This window comes from Halictus rubicundus, chromosome 4, assembly GCF_050948215.1.
Source record: "Halictus rubicundus isolate RS-2024b chromosome 4, iyHalRubi1_principal, whole genome shotgun sequence".
Lineage (NCBI taxonomy): Eukaryota > Metazoa > Arthropoda > Insecta > Hymenoptera > Halictidae > Halictus > Halictus rubicundus.
Genome location: NC_135152.1, coordinates 5,677,965 through 5,700,629, shown reverse-complemented (window position 1 = coordinate 5,700,629; position 22,665 = coordinate 5,677,965). Strand labels below are relative to the sequence as shown.

The following is a 22,665-nucleotide window of genomic DNA, read 5'->3' as shown; positions in this document are numbered from 1 at the left end:
TAGCAAGGGGAAAGGGAGGGCCGGTCGGCGAGCGCAGCCAGCGAAAGGGCGGGCAGTCAGCGTGAAACGAAAAGGGAGATTTAGATGTCATCCCCTGACGTGCTGCTTTCCCTTTAGCCCACACCCCTACACAACTTTTCCACCCACCAGGCCCAAATGCTCTTCCATGATGATGGACAAAAATGCCGACCGCGTTTCTGGAAAACTCATCAGGAAACGAGCAGTTACCGAGGGTGTTTTAGGGCGAGAACGTTTGCTCTAGACTGAACCCTGTTCCCTTAACGATGAAGCTGTTTCAGGTGATTTCTACAAATAAAGAAGTTCCCTGGAGTGGTCACAAAAAATTCTGAACCCTCGAACACTCCCCCGTATGGCGATAATAGTAGCTCATTAAATATCTCGTTAGAAATTCAACAATTTTTAGAAGGCCGTCCGAAATGGAAAGCAAAAGGTACAGTGTAAATGTAATAAGTAAAATGGAACATGAATTATACTCTTTTGGCATTAAATTCACCTTTAAACAGACTATTAGGCTCGTCAGAGCAATGCAATATTTGAAGATCATTGAATTTTTGTTGTCGCAAAGAAAAATTGTTTTCTATTCACCGATTCGATGGATAAGTAAATATATAAATTGGGGTGTCGCAAGTTTGAAATTTATTTTGAAAATTCACTCCAAGTCTGTACGAGATTCGGTAGACTCTGTCCACCCCTTTAAATTTTGGAAATTCGACGCAAATTAAAAATACAATATCAATGTTCACATTTCTATCACATCCTAAGTAGAAATCGTAAAAACATGTTTCATCCTCTCCAGGAAAATAGTTGAGCAACAAAAGAGTATCGTAAGAACCTTCGACGGTTAAAAATACCGAAGAAGATGAACCACGAAGACGAAACGCCACGTAGCCCCGCGGGGTGGGTTTATTTATCGGCCCGGTATAAATCATGATAATTTTCTTAGTAGGCCGCGAAAAAATGTTAACGGGCGTCCAAGACGGCCGGGGTTGTCCTCTGGCGGAAGGGAAACCCTAAATTTTCTACGAACGGAACGGGATTAGCTCATCCAATCAGACGAAACATTGGAAGGGCGGGCTTAATTAAAATCTTCTTGGAGGCTGCCGGCTATCACGAGTCTCGGGTCTCGCTGCGAGATGTAAGAATAGAACATTAAGAGGTTTCCCTGCCGATGGTATTTCTGAGTAGAGTCCGGGGCCGGATTAACGAAGAGAGTAGAGCGGCCAGGTTCCTACAAGGAAACACAGTGTAACGGCGAACCTATTTATATGGTAATTTATTCCGTATTGTTGTTACGCCGACGCTGCTACCAATGAGTCCGGCGAATTTCCGATAAATCTCCGCGTTTTCGTCTCTCAGAGTTTTCGGGAAACCGCCTTGGACACCCGTTAATCAAACCTCCATATAATTATTCCGCCGTGATTTACGATCGCTCGGACCCTAATGCGATCAAAATAATTCGCTGTCGCCTTAGGACCCTTTCTGCTGAATTTTTAACCTAATAAAATCAAATAAAGCCAGAGCAAAATATTTGAACCCCTTACGTTGCAATTTTGTTCACAGCCATGGCGAATGAACTTTTTGCTATTGATAAACTCCTACAGGAATCAAATTATTTATATTTGTTGTTAATTTCTTTTAACATTCGACGACAAAGAAATAGTACAAGGACTTAATAAAATGTTAGATCAAACCTTAAGTCGAGTTGGTTTTAAAAAACTAAATATATTCTTGTGAGATTAATTCAATTAATTTTCTTATATCTCGTAAATTGTCAATTTACCATTTATTAATTCCGTCATCCAAATAGGCCTAACACGTCGCCCGATGCTTCCTTCCGTTAGTAAGTATTTGAAATCGCGAGGGAATGCTCGGTTAAATAAAATCGAGGTTGTTGCCATACTGCAGTTATGTTTTGCGGAGGTGCTGTTTGGTGCCGTTCGAAAACGGCCACGGTGTATTTTCGGATGCCGCGGGAGATAAATTCGTACGAGGACTAAACGACTGCAGGGCAAATGAATTTGCATACCGTTTGTTATTCAAATGGCCCGATTCACTCCTCTGACTCTCAATGAGGGAAACGCGCGACTATCGCAACAGGGCGATGACGTATCCGTTTAATAAATTATTGTTCTTCATAGGAGGCGCTCGATTCCGTTTCTAAGCACGTGCCTAATATACGAGCTAGACGATCGAGACGTCTGAATGTTTAATCGAGCCGCCCGAGTTGTTTGCTCCGCGCTTCTCAACTATTGACCTAACGTCAAAAGCCTAACAGCAATAATCGATGTTCACAGCGAATATTATCTTGCACGGTGCGCGCGCGCCATTTGTCGCGGCACTACGTTCGATTTTCGTAATTGACGATTGTTCCACTGATATCCGCAACAGGATTATCTTCCGAGGAACAAGATGATTATTAGCCGTGGCACATAAATTACGCGAGAGCTGTAATTTTCAGTAATTAATACTCTCGCGGTTCGAGAGTCTAGGCTGCCAATTAGGATTCGGAGAACGGAATCCACGGAATCGTGAAGTGTGAGCGTCATCTAACCGGGAAATTTGATACAGTCGATTATCGAACAAAACAGCGTTAACAGCGACTTGGGCTGTTGTGAAAGTGGGGATTGAGGATTTCCCTAATCAATTTTTTAATAAACAGGACATTTTTTATTCGTAAGCTGGCAAATTATTTCGAGGAACTTTGGGGATTGTTATTTGAGAGAAAATTATTAATGCCTTTGATATATACAGGGCATCTAATCGCGGAGGGGTGATTCTACATGAAAAAATAAGTCGAAAATATAGAATAGAATTTGTTTATCTGAAGCTTCGTTTTCGAGAAAATCGAGTCTGAAAATGCAGCGAATAAATTATTCGATAGGAATCGTCTGACGCGTGTAATCATGACCAACCAATTCTACTTCCTGCATATACTAAAGCACGCGAATCCGACAGATCTTTAAATTTGATTTTCTCGAAAACAAAGCCTCAAAAGCGAAAACATAAAATAGTGTCAAGAATCAATACGGCGGGCGCCTAGCACGAGGCCAATATTTTCTTCAATACAACAGCCCAGGATGGAATGAATTTAATGAAAAAGCGTTCGAATTAAAGTTTGAAAAATTTGCAATTAATTGGCGTGGTGGGTTTCGCCCCGTTGCCTGAGAAACGATCAGTTCCTGGTCAGGGTTAAGGGTTACCGGTCAGCTCAAGCGTCGATACAAGATCGTCTTAAGTGGGTCTATAAATTTTACCGGGGGCCGAGAGCATCGAGCCTATATTTACTCTATTATGCAGGCTCGTTTTTATAAGCCGTTTACGTTTAACAGCAAATAATCGTTTAGATGCCGCGCCATGATACGGCCCATAAATCTTCTGGCAGCATGGCGTTCGGTCTGTGTGTTATGATGGTGCGGGACACGCGCAGGTCAGTACCGCCTTGAATTTACAGGGAACCACCAGAAGGTGGCAGCACTGAAACACCCGATGGCCTCTGTTCCACGACCTCGAATCACTCTGCACGCCATCTCTCGTGCTTTTCCGCAACATCCGCTTCCTCGGGGTTCCTTCCGGCTTCGATAGGTGGCCGTGGCCTCATTCGGCGGGAAATCGGGGAAATCCGCGGAAACTCAGACTCCACGTGACACCGTCAGGCTTGCCAACCAACGTCAACGCGGGTCGTTCGAATCCTCGGCGCCAAAAAAAAACCCGGAGAACCCGCGTTTCATTAGCATAATGGACACGATCAACGACGAAATCCCGATTAAGGCGGAAAAAATGGTGAACCTGACATGATAATCGGCGATAACCGGTTCCCTTTGCCAAATCGCTACTAAACGAACACCGCCCCGCTGCCCCGAGTTTTTTAGGCAATTATCCGAGATAGTTGTCACTTAATCCGATATCAGCATCTCAATATTCATGTATGCAAATAACCGCTCGCCTCGTCGCGCCGCGCCGGTAGCCGGGCGCGTTCGTTATTTACATCGAATATCGGACAAATTGTGCATACGTTTAGTACGGAAATGCTAATTAAGGTTATGCCTCGACGAAAGGGGGCCTCGCACGACGAGCCACGTAAAAGTTTCACGAACTCTGCCGAGGCGGTTTCGAAATCCGACCGACGGAACTTTCCAGGTCCTGATCCGAACGAGTTACCGAGCCAATCCGCAATTAATACAGCGATTAAATTACTGACTGTGCCAATAAACAGTCCACCATTTCACAGTTCACCTCCTTTAACCTCAACCAACTTATGGGAAAACGACCGTCTGAATACTGCCATATAACTTTTTCATTTCATGTATCTGGTTAAATAAAAACAGATCATTTCTAGACATGATACCTTAGCTGTCTTAAGAAAACTAATTTGCGTCGGTTCTCTAGTAGTACTCACGGCTGGGTATCATTTTTTTAAATACTTTTTGCCACAGTTTTCCGTCAGCAACCCCGAGAGAAAACTGACACAATTTATTTCGAAATACCAGAGTGTACACAAGTTGTTTTTCAAGTAAAATATTCTCCGTTAAGAAAAGCGCAAAACATGTAAACTCACGTCAGCAGCAACCGGGAACAGAATTTAAAATTACGTAAATTTAGATAGTCGGAAACCAGAAGTACGATTTGAAATGACGTGAACGTACGTCGGCTGTGACGAATGTGTTAACAGTACAACTATCAGGTTCACAGTGCCTTCTTCCAGAATTTTCCTTGCATAATTTTTATTTTGTGTCGACATTCGAAAAACGTTCTCTTTTTCGCTTCTTTCATTCGCATTACAATACAAATTATACAGAATTCAAACGAACAGTCTTGCAATCGAATGCGGGACAATTCCACTGTTAATTTCTCGGGGAACCGAACAACGCAAAGACAAAGAAAAGTCGAAATTCCACCAAACGAAGAAGAACGCATCGAGCCAGCTCGGCCTCCGCAAAAAGACGTCCCAATGCATTTCTGAAATTCTCTTGACGGCGATAAATCAACGATCGCGGGGTTTCCACGGCTGGAACGCGTGTGCGGAGTTCCCAACGAGAGACAGAATGCGAAAATCGCGAGCTTTCTTGCTGGTCGCTTGCATTATGCGTGGTACAGTGCTCCGCGGGCGGTCTTACAATACTCGTGCGATCCGCTTCGATCCGGCTCGCGTATTTCTTTTTCTCCGCGAGCATAATTGCGTGGCCGTTATCAACATTGTAACCGGCACGTTTTTCCGGCGGTGCAATCGGTACGGTGCTTTTTTTCCCAGAGTCCCGTCGAGCTTTGTACTCCTTCCAACGAGACCAGTCGGTGTAGTGAGTCAGCGTGGTGCACGGTTAAATTTACATGGCTCAGATCGATCGATACGATTGTACACTGTTCGTTGATAATAAACGAAAACAGAAAATGGGCAATCTCAAGAAACTCAATTTCTACAACTATTTCTAATTTCATTTCAGTATCCAAGAAATACACTGGAAAGAAGACTATAGGTACGGCATAGGGGCAAGAGATGGTCCTACCATTTCATAATTTGATTCGCTGACATTGTCACTTCGACCAATAGCAACTAGACTGCGGATCTATACGCAAAATAAAAATCGTGACGCAGGAATCAAATACGCAGTCCTCTAATAACCAATAATCAGACTCCACTTTGCCGTCCCGCTGGTCTTCTTTCCAGCAACGTGAGCAACTCGCTGCGCGCATTCGTTTCCTGACTGGACTTGGACGCGAAGTACACAGGGAATTATGGCAGCGGGATCGAGCTGAACTGCGGGCGGTCCTGTCGCCTTCTGGACGATCGTATTTGTCCAGGAACGGCGCGTGGCGGTGATTATCAATCACGTCAGTCGACCTACTGTTTGTTTGCGCGTTCGCTGTTCCCGCAATACCAATCAGGCCCACCATTCGCGTGGCCAAATCGCTCGACGGTATCATTTGGGTGGTCTGCCAGACGAGACCAGCGAGGTGTTAAAGTATATTATTAGAGATCGGGGCGAATAGAGCACGTGCACGTGATGGCACGCCGGTTTTCGCGTCAAGGCGCCTCTCTAACCTTTCCTGCTGATCCGTCGCTGCACGGAATGGCCGGCGCTCGATGAATAACGATTAGATGATCCATCGCGCATCATGCCGTCTTGTCCCGCATCGAAACGACGGATTTAAACTCTGACCAATTTCTGATCGGTATATTACTCTCGTCTGCCTTGCCAACTTGTTTTGGACACTGGACTCGGGAACAACGTCATACCATAGCTTTGTTCGACGCAATAGATTTGGTTCAACCGTCATTTATTCTATGCACTGATATTTGTATTAAGAAATTACGAGTTAATTCTTCTATACATTTATGACGAAACTGAAACGGTAAAATATAAAACTGTGAAGATATTAGAGGAATTTAAGAGAGAAAGTCCAATTTCATTTCGTTCCTGTTGCTTAAATTTAATTTATCGCCATTTTACTTTGTTCCTAGAGAGCAGAGTTGTAGGACCTTTTCTTATTCCCTTTTTCATTCCACGAATAATTTCGTTTTTATTAGAAAATTGTATTTAGATTTTTGTAACGTTTTTGTTAGGTGAGATTTATTGGTTTCAACCAGTAAATGTCGTTCCTGTTTATTCAACGTATTCCTTGTTACACGTTTATCTAATGTAAATATTTTGGAGTTGTGGATGTTCCGTTTTATAATAATACATCATTTTCATTTATCAGCGAAACGAACGGCAATTCTATCTTCATTAATTATTCGTCGTTACTTGCAAAGTTGCCACTTAACAAGCAGCTCGAGTATAATGAATCGTTAGGATGATAAATAGTTGATAAATACAATCTTTCTTTCACAATTTTTATCTCCTAAATGCGGTTCAGATAATTCGTACGGTTCGAGCATAGATCTAAAGTCATTTGGAAAATGTTTGTACGTAAACAGTTGTTAGATGTTCCAACAGATAGCCGATCACTGTTCAATACACCTATATATTTAGATTTATAGCATTTACGATAAACAGTCCTATAAATTTGAAGAAATGAACGGTTGACAGAGAACTGTCGTTTGTTTTCATAAACAATTCTTAGAAGATTTTATTTTACAGAAGAATTTACAGTCTATTTAGTGCAAGTTGAACAATTATATATTAACCCTGGATAACTAATACGAATGACGACTGGAACATTTAAATCTTGTGATATCAGACGATTTACTGAACGAACCATTTCATCTCGTGTGACCTGTTTCTTCATAAAAATATTTTTCCTCATTTAAAAGTGTGTAATTCTCATGCTCATGTGTTTAAAAAGGGTGAAAAAACTCGGAGCTCGTCGTTTCAACAACTGCTGCCGTTCCAGCGTTAAAATATGGTGTGCTGCCCTAACAAATCGGCAATGTCAATGAAAAACAAGGTAGTCCCGACAGTATTAGAAAACCGAACGACGACGCGGCGCTCATTTTTCCGTTTCCAGGTTCGTCTGGCTCCACAGGGTGTGCAACGCTATGTCAGATTGCCGTCGTTGGCTAGCGTAAACGCTATCGGCTACGGCGGGGTCCGGCGATCGGTTGACTATAAAATGAGATGATAAATGATAGGCCGGGGTAGAGTGTACGAGTCGGGTTCGACAGGTAGTAATACTCCTCATGGATGCTGTAACTCATGGGAGCCGGGACCGAGGAGGAAATTGTGACGTGACGACGAAAAAGGATTGCAGGAACCGAGCGTAGAACCGAGCGAAAGCAAAAAGACCGGGGTGCAAGGAGAGTCGGAGGAGAACACGATGAAGGAGACTCGAAGAGAGAGTGAGAGGGAGAGAGAATGAGAAAACGAAGAGGGAGAGAAGAAGTCGTGAGAGAAGCACGAAGAAGGAGAATCAGAGGGGGGTGGAGAGAAAAAGAAATATCAGCGACGACCAATTAGCCCACATAACCGTTTTTACAAGCGCTACGATACACGTAACGTGGAAAAGGCGAAGATTTAATCGCGCCACGAACCGGGATGCCGGTTCGTGTCCGTTTTCTCACGCATCACGAACTTCCACCGAAACTGCACAATGAGAGGCGAGCTGTACTCGCCCCGGCCACCGCGATAAACCGTAGGAATAATCTTAATTAGTGGTTCGCGCCGCGTTAGGCCATCCCCCGCAGAAAAAACTGCACGCCGATCGCCGTGTGCGCTCGGATTTCATTTACCCTCCTCGGCGCGGGCTTACGCTGTTCCTGTTTACATTCTAGGGTTCGCGGAACGTGTTTAGCGTGCTTAACGCTTCCACCGTACACATACACGCAGAGAAAGAGAGCAAAGTGCACTGGTAAATTGCGAGGAGAAGAAACAAACCGCTTTACACGCAGCCGTTTGTAATTCGCGTGGTAAGTGATGGAGACGCTAATTTCCCTCGTTTTTGCGCCGCCCCGTCGCACGAGAAAAAAAGGACACGCTCCGCGAAACAGATTTGAGGAAATTCGAGCGGAAATCATCAGATATTCATTGCTTAAATGGCCGGCTATCTCGCATCTCTCGCGAACAATTATTTATGAATATTTTCCCGCTCGTTTCCCAGCCAACCGCGGACGCCTGGGGACGCTCTTTAAGGAATGTAGCCGCTGGAAACAATTCGCTAACTGTTCACCAGCGAACGCAAAAACCGACATCCTGCCGAGGTTCTTTAGACGTTCGCTGAATGCTTAACTCTGAAGGACTTCAAAGCGGACTTCGAAGACGCGATAACTCAATTAACCAGCTGCACTTCGAACTTGTAACTTCAGGATCCTGCAGCTTCATCGAACTTGAAGTTTCGTTCGACTCGGAGCATCTACATCTTGAACATTCATGTGAAAATTTACTTATTCTGTGTTTTAACCCTCCGTGGGCAACCTGGGTCGTTTATGTCCGGAAAGAAATTTCACTCTCGAATTTCTTTCTTCCCAACGAATATAATGTTAAAGTAGGAATTTCAATACGTATTCCAGAATTTTTCTACATTTTTTTAAAACCTGCGGGTCCACATGTAAAATAGAAATTGTCAATTGTCAAAAATCGAAGTTAAATGAGAATGCATTTTCTCTTTCAATTATCTTCAAAAGTGGAAAATGATATAACAATACCTCCAAATTCTTCTGTCTTTTCATTCTTGTATTTGGTCTATTCAGTTTTGTCATAAATGCATAAAACCCGCAGTCTAATCATTCGTCTATGACTTGTACTTGTTCCTATTCGGACTTGATCACACGTATTCCTAACGTTTCAGCATATTTCATTTTCCTTTCAACGAGCAACTGAACGTTTGCTTCGAAGTTGGACTTCGAGTTCAGTCACGTGAACATCGTCCGTCTATATCGGGCGACTAGCACGAGCAGGTGAGCAATGTTAACCAGCCCCTATTATATCCACATGTTTAAAATACGACATTACAAATAAAACACAAGAGTCTATGTGTCAAACGAAAATTAATAAACACCATCCGACCGTTGCGTTCGATTATCATCGGGAATCCTATAAATACAAAGCCATCTAGCTCTATAAAAATTCTTTCCGATTACTTCGACTGCTGCGAACACCTCTCGAAGCGTTCAGCAAAAATTCAACGAGATCTATAATTGCCGATCACGGTGCAAAGAGGTCACGTACTCGCTCAAAGTATAATTCGCTTAGGAATGCCGGGCAAGAAATCGAATTTCAGGCGCAGAAAACTGTTCGGTTTTCCAGGGACGGGGATCGGGCAGGAAACCCGGCGAGGAGTTCAACCGGTTTGCCGGTTATGTTTGCCGGTTGAACACTCGGTTCGGTATCCTCTCTCTCTCACTCTTCTAGGTTCGAGCGCCGTGGTCCAACGCAGTGGTCCTTGCAATCGCGTTGCGCTGCGCTGCTCCGGCGATCGCCGGTCAGATAAACGTGACACCGGCGTTGTAGCTGTTGCGCGCGGCTTTAACGCTCGGCCACGAAGCGCGGATTCTGTTGCTGAACATTTCGCGCATCGCCTCCAGATCCGCATCATTGCCGCGCAAGAGGTGTTTTATCGCGGCCGCGGCATCGAAAAATCGCGATCCGACAACCAGCTTATCGGACGCCGCCTTGCACCGATCTTACAACAGTTATTGAAAAATCTCTGCCCTCTTTGCGACCAATGACATTCGAGGACGATGCGCTTCCGCGACGGAATGCATTGTCCAAAACAGAATTTAGGTGGCATTCTTTTGGAGACAACTGGAGAGTGCATAGTTGATGAAATTCTTCTTAGATTCTCTACCCTTTTTTCGTCTATCCTTCGGTATAGGCTGAAGAACCTCCTGTTTGTTGTCCTGCTGGATTGACTATTTCCCCATGGTGTTATTTTCGTGACGATTAATCAATTACAATAAAACTTTCAGTATATTCATTATACGACTCACATGAATCTACGAAACATAGTTTTTAAATTTTTGTCACTAGCCCAAATAAAATTCAAACTAAATGCAATTTTTGCAAAATGTTCGTTGCACATCATGTAATAAACTAGTCCATCTAGGTTAACGTAAAAACTGAAGTGATTTGGTCCATCTATAAAAAAGTTATTCCGACTTAAAAATTGTGCCATCAATTATGACTGTTTTTTAATTGGAGAGTTTGAAAGAAACAATTGTCTCTTCCACTATGAATGCCTACACAGGTGAAATTGCAAAGTTCCATAATAGAATTCCACTGAAATGTCAAGACAAACGACTATTCTAATCGTTGATGTCTCTCTTATTCTAGAAATCGAGGTCCCAGCAGAGTTCAAGATCGCCAACTTCGAAAACTGGAAAGATAACCGGCTATAGTTCGCACAATCCACCTGGTGAGACTGCACGGGTTTCCGGCAGGTGCCAAACTTGAGAGCCCCGATCCCCGGGAGCCATTTTCTTCTCTCACGAGGTGAAAAGCGTTTACGCGTGTACGAAGGCAATCACGATCAAGGAGCGATAAGTCGGATGAGTCACGGCCGGGCCCGCGTCGAGTGAATAAACCCACCGAGAAGTAGAAATTATTTTTAATGTTTCCACTCGCCGGTTGCGGAGATTCGCATCTCCGCTGCGTGCCGCGGCTTATCCGCCGGCCATCGCTGAGAATTCTCGCGGCTAAGGGACACGGAATTTCTCTAATTTCCAAGGACCCCGTGTCTCGCCACACACCGTCCAGGTTGACCCTTAATCGGTCATGCGACTCCCTTCCCTTCGGAAACAATTCAACACAGAAAAAAACTGACAGGACTGAATTCAAACATTGATTTTTGGACTGCGGTTTTTATGCATTTAGGAGAGAAGTGGGTGAGTTCAATTTATAATAGTAAAAAGATGAAAAGGACGTTTGTAAATACCAATGCATTATATTAAATCAATTATAATTATTAAAAGGAGAAAGACATTTTTGTCTTGCCCCTGTCCATTGAGACAGATCATTTTTATTTTGCATATAGGTCCACGATCTACTGACAAGCTTCCTTTAATTCCCACTAGGGAAGGATAAAAATATTTTATAAAATTATTCAACGTCGCTTAGGCCTTCAAGATTATTACAAAACTATCAGTTTCGTATCAATTGTGTATTTAATAAAGCTATCTCATCAAAAATGTAGATAAGGTACATATATGTTTGCAAAACGTTCCAAGGTCATGTCAAGGTCACACAAAATCTCGTGACGTATTTCCTTTAGAAATGTGCTTACAACTCTGGTCTAAAACATATTTTTCCACATCATTCATGCTTCTCGAGACGTTCGAGCGTTTCGAGATAACCATGTCCACTTACTCAAACCCACATTTTTAATGTCTTTGTCGAACGTGGTAATTTAGCGGGAATCTCGACGGCGCAAGCGATAAATAATTTTATTTATTGGCAAGGAGTAACGTTTCTTCGACATTTTCCATCGGGTGGGTCCGTTGAGCCGGTCCTTCGCGTAACGGCCCGAGGCTGAGCAGTTCTAAGGTTATGGGGGGGGGGGGCAGTTTCGGGGGCAGGGGCACGGAAGACGAAGACACATGACTTATACGCCTATTTCAGTTAATAATCCCGTTACGCCCGGCTCAGCCTTGCCTCGCGGCGGATAATGGACGTTGCCTCGAAGCCGAAGCCGAAGCCCGAGCCCGAGCCCGAGCCCGAGCCGAGAGACCGAGGCGAACCTCTCCGTCGAGGGCGTAAAAGGGGAGAGCTTGGAAGGCCGCCTCGTCATCCGTCAACTGTCAGACGTCCGACCAATCCTGCACAGCACAACCAAGAATCAAGCAACCACCCACGGGGCCCCCAGGGCAAATTACGTCTAGCCTCCCACCAACCCTTCCTTCTTCGACCTCCCCTCGAACCCCCCCTCCTGTCGCTAGGCTGCCTACAGTGAAAGATTGCGGCTTAGAGCTGACCTCTTGCCAAATGCTCGCACATTTTTTTACGCTAGAAGCGAGTCCAACCTGCTCCACGGACTCGCCTAACCCTCACACGATTGCCCGGGCTAGACACAACGCTTCCCCTATGGACGGCCAAGTTTTCAAGATGACTTCAGAACAAAGGATTTCAAACAATTTTGCAAGATATGATTTTTTAATGTCTATGACAATTATTAAACGTATTAATCCTTCGTGGATTGTTCAATTTAAAGTCTGTGCCAGGGTCTGGGTAATATTCTCGTTTCATTGTTTAGATTCCCAGCTACTTAATTCCAATTTATTTTTAACATTTCTTGGATATTCTTGTTGACAGACGGCAACTATGAAGTACCATTTGACTGAATGTCGCAGATACGACTGTAAGTATATTATAAATAAACAGGCGCATTGAAACTGACAGATGGACTGCGGATCTTTATACGAAATAGAAATTGTTTGGATTAATTGCAAGACATGGAAACCAAATAGGAATTCCTCTCTTTAATGGTTTTATCAAGTTGTAAGAAATGTATTGATACTCTTAAATTCTTCTACTGCCGTATGAAGCTTGATTCAGCAAGTTGTCTTTGAATCATAACATATGAGACAAGGTTTATTGATGAGTCTAGTACATTCTCAGACGACGCAACTAAAACCGGTAGTCTATAATTAAATCCCATTGATTCAAACAGTACATTAGGCTGAGAAAGATTGATGAAGTGCCGAACACTGACTCCATTAGTTGAAGATAACATGAACATCAACGTATCCGATCAACGTCAACATCCATCACACCATTGCTCCAACAAGACGAATAAAACGGGACGGTCAATTTTTCTGAATGTCATTGTCCAAGCTTGCGTATCTCAGTTAGGACCTTCGAAAGTGTGACGAGTATAGTTCCGAAGGTCCTTCCTGTGTGTTGGCACGGCGTTTCCCAAGAAATCTGTAGCAGAAGCGGCGGTTTACTGAAATGAGCGGATTCAGAGGTTCCCGGTGATTTACGGCCGGCCATTACGAACCTAGAAAACCGTCCGAACGCGCGGCGCACGATACTAAAAAATCAGGGTCAAGAAGTGCACGGAGTTCACCCGGGTACGGCTGGCTCGATGCCTGACGGATAGAAATGGCGTTTCACTTTGGCACGAGAGAAATGCGTATTGCTTGATATAGTGGCGGCCGCGGAGAAACCGTCGGGAATGGATTTAACTAGGAAAAACCGACGGCCGCGCATTCCTCGGCTCCCGCGTACCTTCCGTGGCTCGGCTACGGCTCCTCGTCCACCGAATTCTCGCGATCTATTTCGAGATAAGCATTCTGGATGTTCGGCGAGCCTCGGAACCGCTCCGGGGCCCCCCCAGTCGGAACGTCTTTAAGAGCTCGTGTGTCCCTTTGCTCCATTTCTCGGAGCCACGATCCTATCAACCGAGCAAATTGTAACGAACTTTTTTGCAGGCGAGACCGTCCTCGCTGATGGGGGACCCCGAAAAACCCACGAAAACGCTGCGATCACTCGTACCTGCCATCCTGGAGACGCTGCTAGGCTGTCCTAGGCTTTGCTAGGTAGTGCTAGGCTCTGCTAGGCTCTGGAGGATCCACTGACACTAGTATCAACTTCATCATTTTGCGGGGACACTTTGAACTGGGCACATTGGTTACATGAACCGGCATCAGATCCTGAAGGTCCGATTAGCACTGATGATGACAGGAGGTTTATTAGCAATCTGAGATACTAGAGGGGCAGATCTTGATCATCGTCACATGAACTAGATCAGAGTTCGAAGCCTTGGTTAGCGCCGCCGATGAACAATATTGGATAACTCACAGAGTCCAAGGTGTTTCGCCTTGATGCATTGAAAACTAAAGATTCCGGATTTATTCGAGGAAGCAGCTCAACTATATCAAACTTCGAAGTATCCATTAGCACCGACGACGAGCAAACCGATCGACTCACTGGGACCAAGGCGTCTTAACTCGCTCCATTGAAAAGCTTGCGAAGATTCAGGATTTATCCACACACTGAGACACCGAAGAATCACTTAACCGTACCACTTGTACATACTCGTAACATGCTCGTTGAACAACGAAAAGTTTGAAACAATAGTTCCGAGACTTGACCGTCGTTACAGTCTCGTGAACCACGTCAAGCTTCAAAGTCTAAATTAGCATTGCGTATAAGCAAACCGATCACCTCGCTGGACGTTCACTCAAGGTGTTCAATCGAAAGACTGGTACTGATCGGGGATCTTGATGTTCACTCCAGGTGTTGAATCGCAAGACTGCCACTGATTGGTTACTTGGTTGTTCACCGAAGCTGTTCAATGGAAAGACTGGCGCGCGCGATTGGGGACTTGTTAGGAGACCGAGAGTGAGAACTGGGTACTAGAGAACCCAGCCGATCGAGCTGAGGTAACGGATCGAGACGCGCAGAAACACTGCCAGGATTATGAAGTGCGATGTTGATACGATGGCAGGCAGCGCCGGTGAAGGAGGAAGGAGCGCGAAACACGGGAACGCACCCACACCGGCCGGCCGGCCGCCGGATACCGAGAAAACGCACGGACACACCTATGCCGGCGTTGAATCGCCAGCAAACGCGCCCACCTTGTTTTCGAGGATCACGGGTAAAAGGGCAAAGGACTTTGTAATTATAGCACCAGTCATACTGGTACCCCTATATAAAGCACACACGTGCCGAGAAGAGGAATGGAACGGTTTGCTTTTCCATGTGCGAATAATAGACGGTACTCTTCGCGTTTGGTATCCTTATCGGCGATACGGTATGCTAACGAGCCTGGCGAAGCTGTATTATTAATTGACCGCGGAGAATTAATACGCATCTGGCTGGCGACTAATTAGAATGACAACGTGCAGGTCTCGGGCCTCTCAGCGGGATACGATGATTCTTTTACATCCGTTGATCTACCGATAGATAAATTACCGGAGAAGTGGAAATGAAGATTCTTGTAAGGGTATTATACAAGTAACTAGGCTTGATTATTAAACTGTATTAACGACTTTTACGGAGAATTCACTAAGAGTTAGTCGAGCTTCAACCAAAACTGTTGATAGTAGACGGACACTATGGGTCAACGCAGCTCGACCACCTAAAGGGAACGTTGAGGAAACGAAGATCAAAGGTAGAAACGAATCCACTTTCGATCCCCAAGTCTACTCTATCATTTCTCCCTATTGGAACGCGCGCGGGCCAGGAGGATCGACGCCGACAGCTATTATTGTTTGTCGGCCGGCCTGATCGATGCTGACCATTTCTCGATTTCGGGACCACGGTGGCCACGGTTTTATCCGTAATTGCCGGAGAGAAGAAAGCTTTCAGCCGACCTCCGAAGACGGGGCCGAAAGCCACGGTGTGCGCCACCACTCGCGCTGAAGGAGCCACGGCTAATACTTGGGGACGCGGACGTAACATAATGTATTGCCCCGGGTACGGGCGTGTTACCATTGTAACACGTTCCGACGCGGTGCGTGATATAGTGCGTCGTGACGTCCAGCGCTGGACGTCGTGTCGTGCGCGTCGATCCTACGGCGAGATTACAGTCGAATTTTCCGTGTAATTTTCGCCAGATCCTCCGGAAAAAGTTCCGTTGCGAACGTGTGCAGAAAGTCGGAGTACCATTTCTGCTTCGGTCCTACTGCTGCTGGAGACAAACGGGCCCATTCAGAAATTTATTTTCTGTGTTCTTCAATGTGTGAATAATTGTTCTTGTAATTTTGTAATTTTGTAATTACAACACTTTAAATATAACAGTTAGGATTTTAAACTTTAAATATGACCGTTAGCAATATTAAATTTTAAATATGACTGTCGAGATCTGAGACTGAGTACAACCGTTGAAAATTTGAATTATGGGCGTTAGAAACTTTGATGTAGACTTGAAATATAGACGTCGTGGTGAACGGTAATTGTATGATGAACGAAAACCGATGGACACAAACCAGCCGCGGACGATAACTCAATAATAAACGTGCAAGTTTCCCGGGCACTTAGGCTCGCCTCTAATTTAATAGAACACATGATAGTGATGAGGAACTTGTTTCAGAAAATGACTACGCATTACCGAGCAGCACTCTGTACCTCGAATCCGTTTCCGCGTGAGAGTAAACGTTTCGAATGTAAATTCAGCGACGCCTTCGCTGAACGAGCTACTGATTACAGCGTATTAGACCCCGAACACGAAATAATCCATTACGCGTAATGCAACGGTGCGTCGCGAGGCTGCTTATTATTGGCAGTGATTTCTGCCGCACGGTCGGGGCACAAAAGACAGCGAGCAGATCGTTCTTGCCTCCCTGCCGACAAATCAAACTCGCCGTTCGCCCGCTCGCTCGCTCGCAGCGCACCGAGAGTCAGGACTCGGGGGCCGTCGCGTCGCCGACATTCGACGGAGGCCCCAAGTAATACATACTTGGATCGCGAGCGGTAATATATCGCTACGGAAATTGCAGTGTGTTGGTACAATGTTGCACTATCACACCCCACGCCATCCGGGCTCGCGTGTAACAAACGGCGCGATCTTGTGAACTAGAAACCCGGCCCGCTTTGCTCTTGGCGTGGAATAGAGAATATTCACCGGGTCGAGCGAGATCGGGACCGAGTCGTCGCCACCGATTTTCTGGCGATCTTGGCTGCTACTTTTACAGCCGGCCGTAAAGAACGACCGGCGGACGCGTGACACTCGGAAACTGCCGTTACGCGCAAACCAAGAGCTAGACCTTGCCTCAAGGTTAACATGCCAGCCGTTGGAAACATGTAATACGGTTGACATTTGTAATTTTAGACAAGGTTGCGCTGAGACGAAGTTTCAACCGTCAACGGTTGAAAATTCATGTCTAACCGGCAGCGCACTATGAAACTTGATCTACGACCTTCGGTGCTCGAAGTTTGAAACGTGACAACGTAAATATTAATTTTTAAACGTAATCGTTAACAGTTGACACCGTGAATATAATCTTTGCAATTAAACAAATGTGAATATGACAGTTCAGATTTGAAGTTTGAAGTATGACCGTTAAAATTTTCATTTTTTATTTTCAATATCGCCGACATAATACTAAATTTGTAATCGTGAAATCTTGAAACGTGTAATGTGTCAGTTGAGTTGAAATATCGAGCTTTTATAATTAATATGAAATATCGAGAGCGAGCCTTTAAAAGTGCGCGTCAGAAGTTTAAATTTTAAACACGACTTAGAATTTAAAATTAGACGTGCAATCTTGCAACTGTTCCAGTTTGAAATTTCAAATGCAACCGTTGGAATTCAAAGTTACAAGCATGTCCGTTAAGCTGTCATCCCTCCGTCAGAACATCGAACAACGAAACCGTCGTCATGCAAAACGTGCGGCGCAACGAAACGCGCAATTGTCGCGGCGGCATTATGATATAAGGGTTTCCGCAAAATGTTTCCGCACGGCCGCAAAATGGCTGTATCAATGCTCGAGTGCTAAACGTTTCTGTCGTGGCTGATGGTTTTCGAAGGGAGATTGTTCGTGTCATCTACGATTCCAGAGCCGCAAACCGTTCATCCAGGGTGGGAGGAAGGGAGCATTCGGGGAACGGATACCACCCGATGGATCGTCCATGCGGACATCGCGCGCGCAAAATCAAGCAACTTTTCCGCGGGTTTCATAGTGGCGGATCACGGCACGGAAATATTTAGCCTTCGCCGGTGTTCGACGTTTTGGTCTGGCAAGCCAGAAGCCAATCGATGTTTATGGATTTCCATCCACACGTGCACGTGCCCCCCTCCCCTCTTCTGCCCCACCGGCTCCAAAACCCCATCCCCTGGGACCCTCACACGAAATCGCGTAGTCGGTAGCGGCAATTACGAATTGCGTGATTTGTGGCCGTAACTCGCGGCGACGGCGGCGTCGTGACGCTCCCAGGTTACCTGCAGGTGGCCGGCACGAAGTTCCCTTCGTGGCGGTGCTACGTTTTTGAATGACGGAATATTACGTCCGACCGTACCGCAGGCTTTTCCATGGAAATTACTGTCACTATGTCAATACCGCGAATTCATCAAATCCCATCACGATAGCTCGACCCCACGCTCCCCGGAACGGTTTATCAAGTCTTCGCTGCGATCATAAATGACGATCGATAATGATTTGAAGCATCGTGAACCATGTCTTCGAAGGTCTTGAGCTAGGAATTTCAATATTTCCTTCTGCGATCAACTCCGAGTTGATTTACCGGATTTTTTCCTTGTACCCTAGCGTTCTAAGGCCAGGAAGCCTACTGGCTACTGGAATATGATTTAATATTTTTCATTGAACAGCAGAAGTATTTTACCTTGTAAAGAAACAGGATAACTGGGGACAAGATCAGGTGATACCACAAGATTCAAATATTCGTTTGTAGGGTTAAACGATGGTACGAATTATAAATCGTTTGTTCTAGAGGGTCTTTTGTAACAGTTTATCGAGGCATTCCACAAATCTCGATCTGCCGTGAATTTAAAAAATTTTTTTTCTTGCGGTCCCAAACCTTGAACGTTTTAGCTACCAATCGCTCCAGTAAAACAGCGTTCCAGCTCTCCCATCGAATTCCCCGGCATCACCACTCGAAGGAATTATACAAACAGTGTTCGGAAGCGTGTGAAAGTTGTGGCGTGACAGGGAGCAAGTAAACAGGGCCGAGGAAAACATCCCCTGCAACGTGGTCGCACGAGCATTCACCATCGATCGAGACGGTATAGCGTTCGCCGGTTTGACGCAAAGGAGTCTCGACAAATCGTGGCATCGGAACTTTCTCCTTCACCCTGTGCCGCAATGGAGCGGTGCTCCAGGCACCAGGCAGGTATATCGGGTGGTAGAAAGAGATTTTGGAAGCGATCCAAGGGGCGGCTGGAGAGAGCTTCTTCTTCCATCCACCTGTCGGCGAAAACACCGAATCGAACGGCGACCAGGGAACAGTTATAAGGGGCCCACAAACGTTTCGTACACAGAAGGCGCGCACACGTGGCGGGTTTAGAAAGTCACGAACGGGCACTCGCGAGCCGACGCTCGATTTATTTGACGCCGCCGAACTCGCTCGGCCGCTAATTGAAGAGCGAACAAATTAACACGGCGAATGGATCGTCGCAATTTATAATGTCGCGGCTGCTACCCGGCCCGAAAACTATACCGTGCGGCGAACATGCTGGTTATCGCGATCGAAAAATGGCCGATGCCGAACTTGACCGTTACCGACCAAAATTTGATGGTGGCCGATGAAGTTTGAATTTTTAAACCGACCATTAAAAATTTTTCACCCGCAGGTGACTGACGAGTACACTGCGGATTTTTACGAGTAGAACTGAGAGAATTTTGTGAATGTATTGTTCTCAGGTTGTCGAAGTTATTAAAGAAGCAACGAAATTTCAACTTGATCTCAATCTCTTGCAATTGGTGGAGACCGGAATTTTTAAGTGGACTGTTAAAATTTTATATTCGAACGTTTCTCGGAAGATTTCAACTAGAATCCGGCTGTTGCAGTTTGAAATCTTTGGACAGAATATGGAAATTGAAATTCAAAGTCTGGGAGTTTTGAAATTCCAGAAGAGACTGTGTCCCTTAAGGGGGCCGGCAGGGTTTGAAATCCATATACGTATGCATGGGTCAAAACCTTTTCAAACTATCGCTTCAATATTGCAATGAGCAGTTTAGAAGTGGTCAATTGTGTTTCCTAAAAGTCCAATCTATGTCTGTATAGAGCCCAAATTGCGAATTTCTACCTCATCGTGGAGTAATTTGTAATGTTCGGCAGAAAATTCGAATTCTGAAGCAAGTATGACGTCACAAGATGGCTGCCGCTGAGATTTAGTGTTCGTATCGAAAAAAGGGCTCTATACAGACATAGCAAAGACATGTACAAACACGGTGGTATGCATTTTTAATTGATTACTTACTTATTTAAGACGTAAAATGTCTAGAAAAAAAGGCATAGCGTAACATAGCGTGACAGTCAAGGCCAAATGCCTGCCGGCCCCCTTAAAATTGAAAACTTGACAAACTGAAATTTATAGTCTCGATACTTGAAGCAGAAGTGGCCTACCACCAGCAAATAAAAAAATGACTGAAAATCAAAGTAAATCCATTTAGAGCCGCCATGTGCATGCCGACGAACAGAAGGGGAGAGATTGGCCAGCAAGAATAATTCCAGACAATGGAATCGACGACTAGGACGATGGTGTCGTGGCTGGAAGGACTAGACAGCGGCCATACGAATGTGCGAAGTTAATGCGAGCCCGTGTAACAAATACAGACGATGATTATCGAGGTCGACTTGAAGGGGAGACAATAATTATAATGATTATATTGGAGTTGGAAGGTAGGCGGCCGCCGGGAAATAAATTACGGGTTTGCTTGCTGCGTGCAGTCCACATAGCGGCATAGGCGCGTTCGATAGATCCGTATCAGAGCATTCTGTTCGATAGAGAGCGCCACCGCAGCTGCTGGCTTCCGCAATTTTTTATCGGCATTAATACGGTCGTGGGCCACGGTATGCTCGAGTTTCACTTCGCCGAGTATAAATACATTTTGCGCGATGCTAATTACTTTACGACGTCGCGGGATCAATTACTGTCCCGGCGACCCTATAAAAACGTCCCCACTCTCTTGCTCGAGGCCTCGGTACCGTCCAACATCCAAAATAAACTTGAAACTTTCATACCTTAACTGGCCCTCATTTTTCCAATTTAATTTTCTCCCCGGCTAAATGCACACGCGATGGCAGAAAATTAATATGATCAAATAAAAATGTTCTGTGGCAACTCCAAGAGACACAAAGACATTTCCTTTTTCTAATAATTTTAATAAGTTGAGGATAATATATCAATAATTTCAAGTTTTAATTCATCTGTCTACCATTTTAAATTTTACTTACTCATTTTATGAGTATTTCATGTTTAATTATTTGATGTTACTCATTCCATGTTTAATTATAACTACACAAAATTGCAGTCCAATTATAGCACCAGAACTATTCAACGCTAAAAGTGACCATTTTGTACTGTTTATTAAATCTAGCAATGCCGCATTTATTAATCGAGACGTTCCACGAGTTTTACTACAAAATACGTGCGAGTAAATCAATGTAACCAGTGTCCACAGAAGGATCATTACAATCGTAATAATTTTGAAATTGAAAATCTGAGATCCGTTATTTTGATGGGTAATGTTAATTCCTTTCTTTGCTCTGGGACTTAAAAGCGACTTTCAACATAACCGACACATTCTAAGCACTAAGCACCTCGCAGACCCCGAATCAACGGGATAAATCAGCTCGGCCGAAAGAAGCTCGCAGAAATGGAATCGCTTACTCTTCCGGAGGAAGTGTAACGCTCCTCCGGTCGCTTCCGACCGGTAAATATTACGAGAGGAAGCGCAGGCGACCGAGTATTACTTAAACCAAGGGGCCATAGTCGGAAGAAGAGGCTAGCAGAGGAACGAGGTGAAGAGGGGGGCCCGGGTAGCGTCGAGTAGGAAGATAACCAGTTGTGCGAATCGAAAAGAGCAGCGAGGGCTTGTAAACCGGCGAACGGAGACACGGGAGGGAAGCAGAGATCCTGGAGAGCCGAAGAAGAAGAAGAAGAAGCAGAAGACAGGAGGCTTGCGGGGACGCGATATCGTTCGAGTGCGCGAGGTCCCGCGACAATCGTATAATTAGGTGTCCTGGCGGACGCTACACAATATCTGCGGGGACGACACATTGCCGGCACCTAGGGAGCAGGTCTTTGGTCATGGAGGAGCATGATTGCGAGCGACTATCGCCCAGGAATCGGTGTGTGTCCGGTAATCGATGCTGGAATGCGGGCTGGAATGCCCCGAGAGCCGGTCGACGAACGGGATCACCCGGATGCTGGCGTCGTTTTCAGCCTTTCAGCGCGGAACAACCTAAAAATAAGGCTTTTCGGCTGCGAGGCAACGTGACCGGCATGCAACGTGCACCGGTTCCGCAAATGTCGGATGCTACGATCGGTTTTTGCAACGGCGACACGCAGCCACGTCCATCGATCGCCGATTTCCCGGCCGCGCAGGCGTACCACACTGCTCCAAAATCGTCAAAATACATCCCCAAACGTTCAGACTCCATTTAGCCATAAAAATGTGTCACCATAGATTACACCAAATTTTTTTAGACAACATTGAATACAAGGGGAAATGCACAATATGTGGCAATATGTTCTCTCCGTCTTTAATTAATCTTGATAGATCGAAGGTAACTAACCTTCTTGAATTATTTCGTCACGTTCGCTATCACCGTCACGCATATGTGACGTTTACGACTTCATGGCTCACTT

The 22,665-nt window shown here is 45.1% G+C and overlaps 1 protein-coding gene across 4 annotated transcripts in view; it reads right to left on the bottom strand.

Annotated features, from left to right (window-relative positions):
* The window catches only part of Antp (homeotic protein antennapedia), a 210,054-nt gene that overhangs the window by 94,593 nt on the left and 92,796 nt on the right, over positions 1 to 22,665 (bottom strand). Inside the window, exon 1 of one of the 4 annotated variants that reach the window (XM_076786431.1) lies at positions 16,792 to 16,823. The exons of 2 other annotated variants lie outside the window; for them this stretch is intronic. The gene's annotated coding sequence lies outside the window, so the exon portion shown is untranslated. Of the gene's footprint in view, positions 1 to 13,883; positions 14,714 to 16,791; positions 16,824 to 22,665 lie in introns of those variants that run through there. One more of the 4 variants, XM_076786434.1, reaches the window with a different exon arrangement.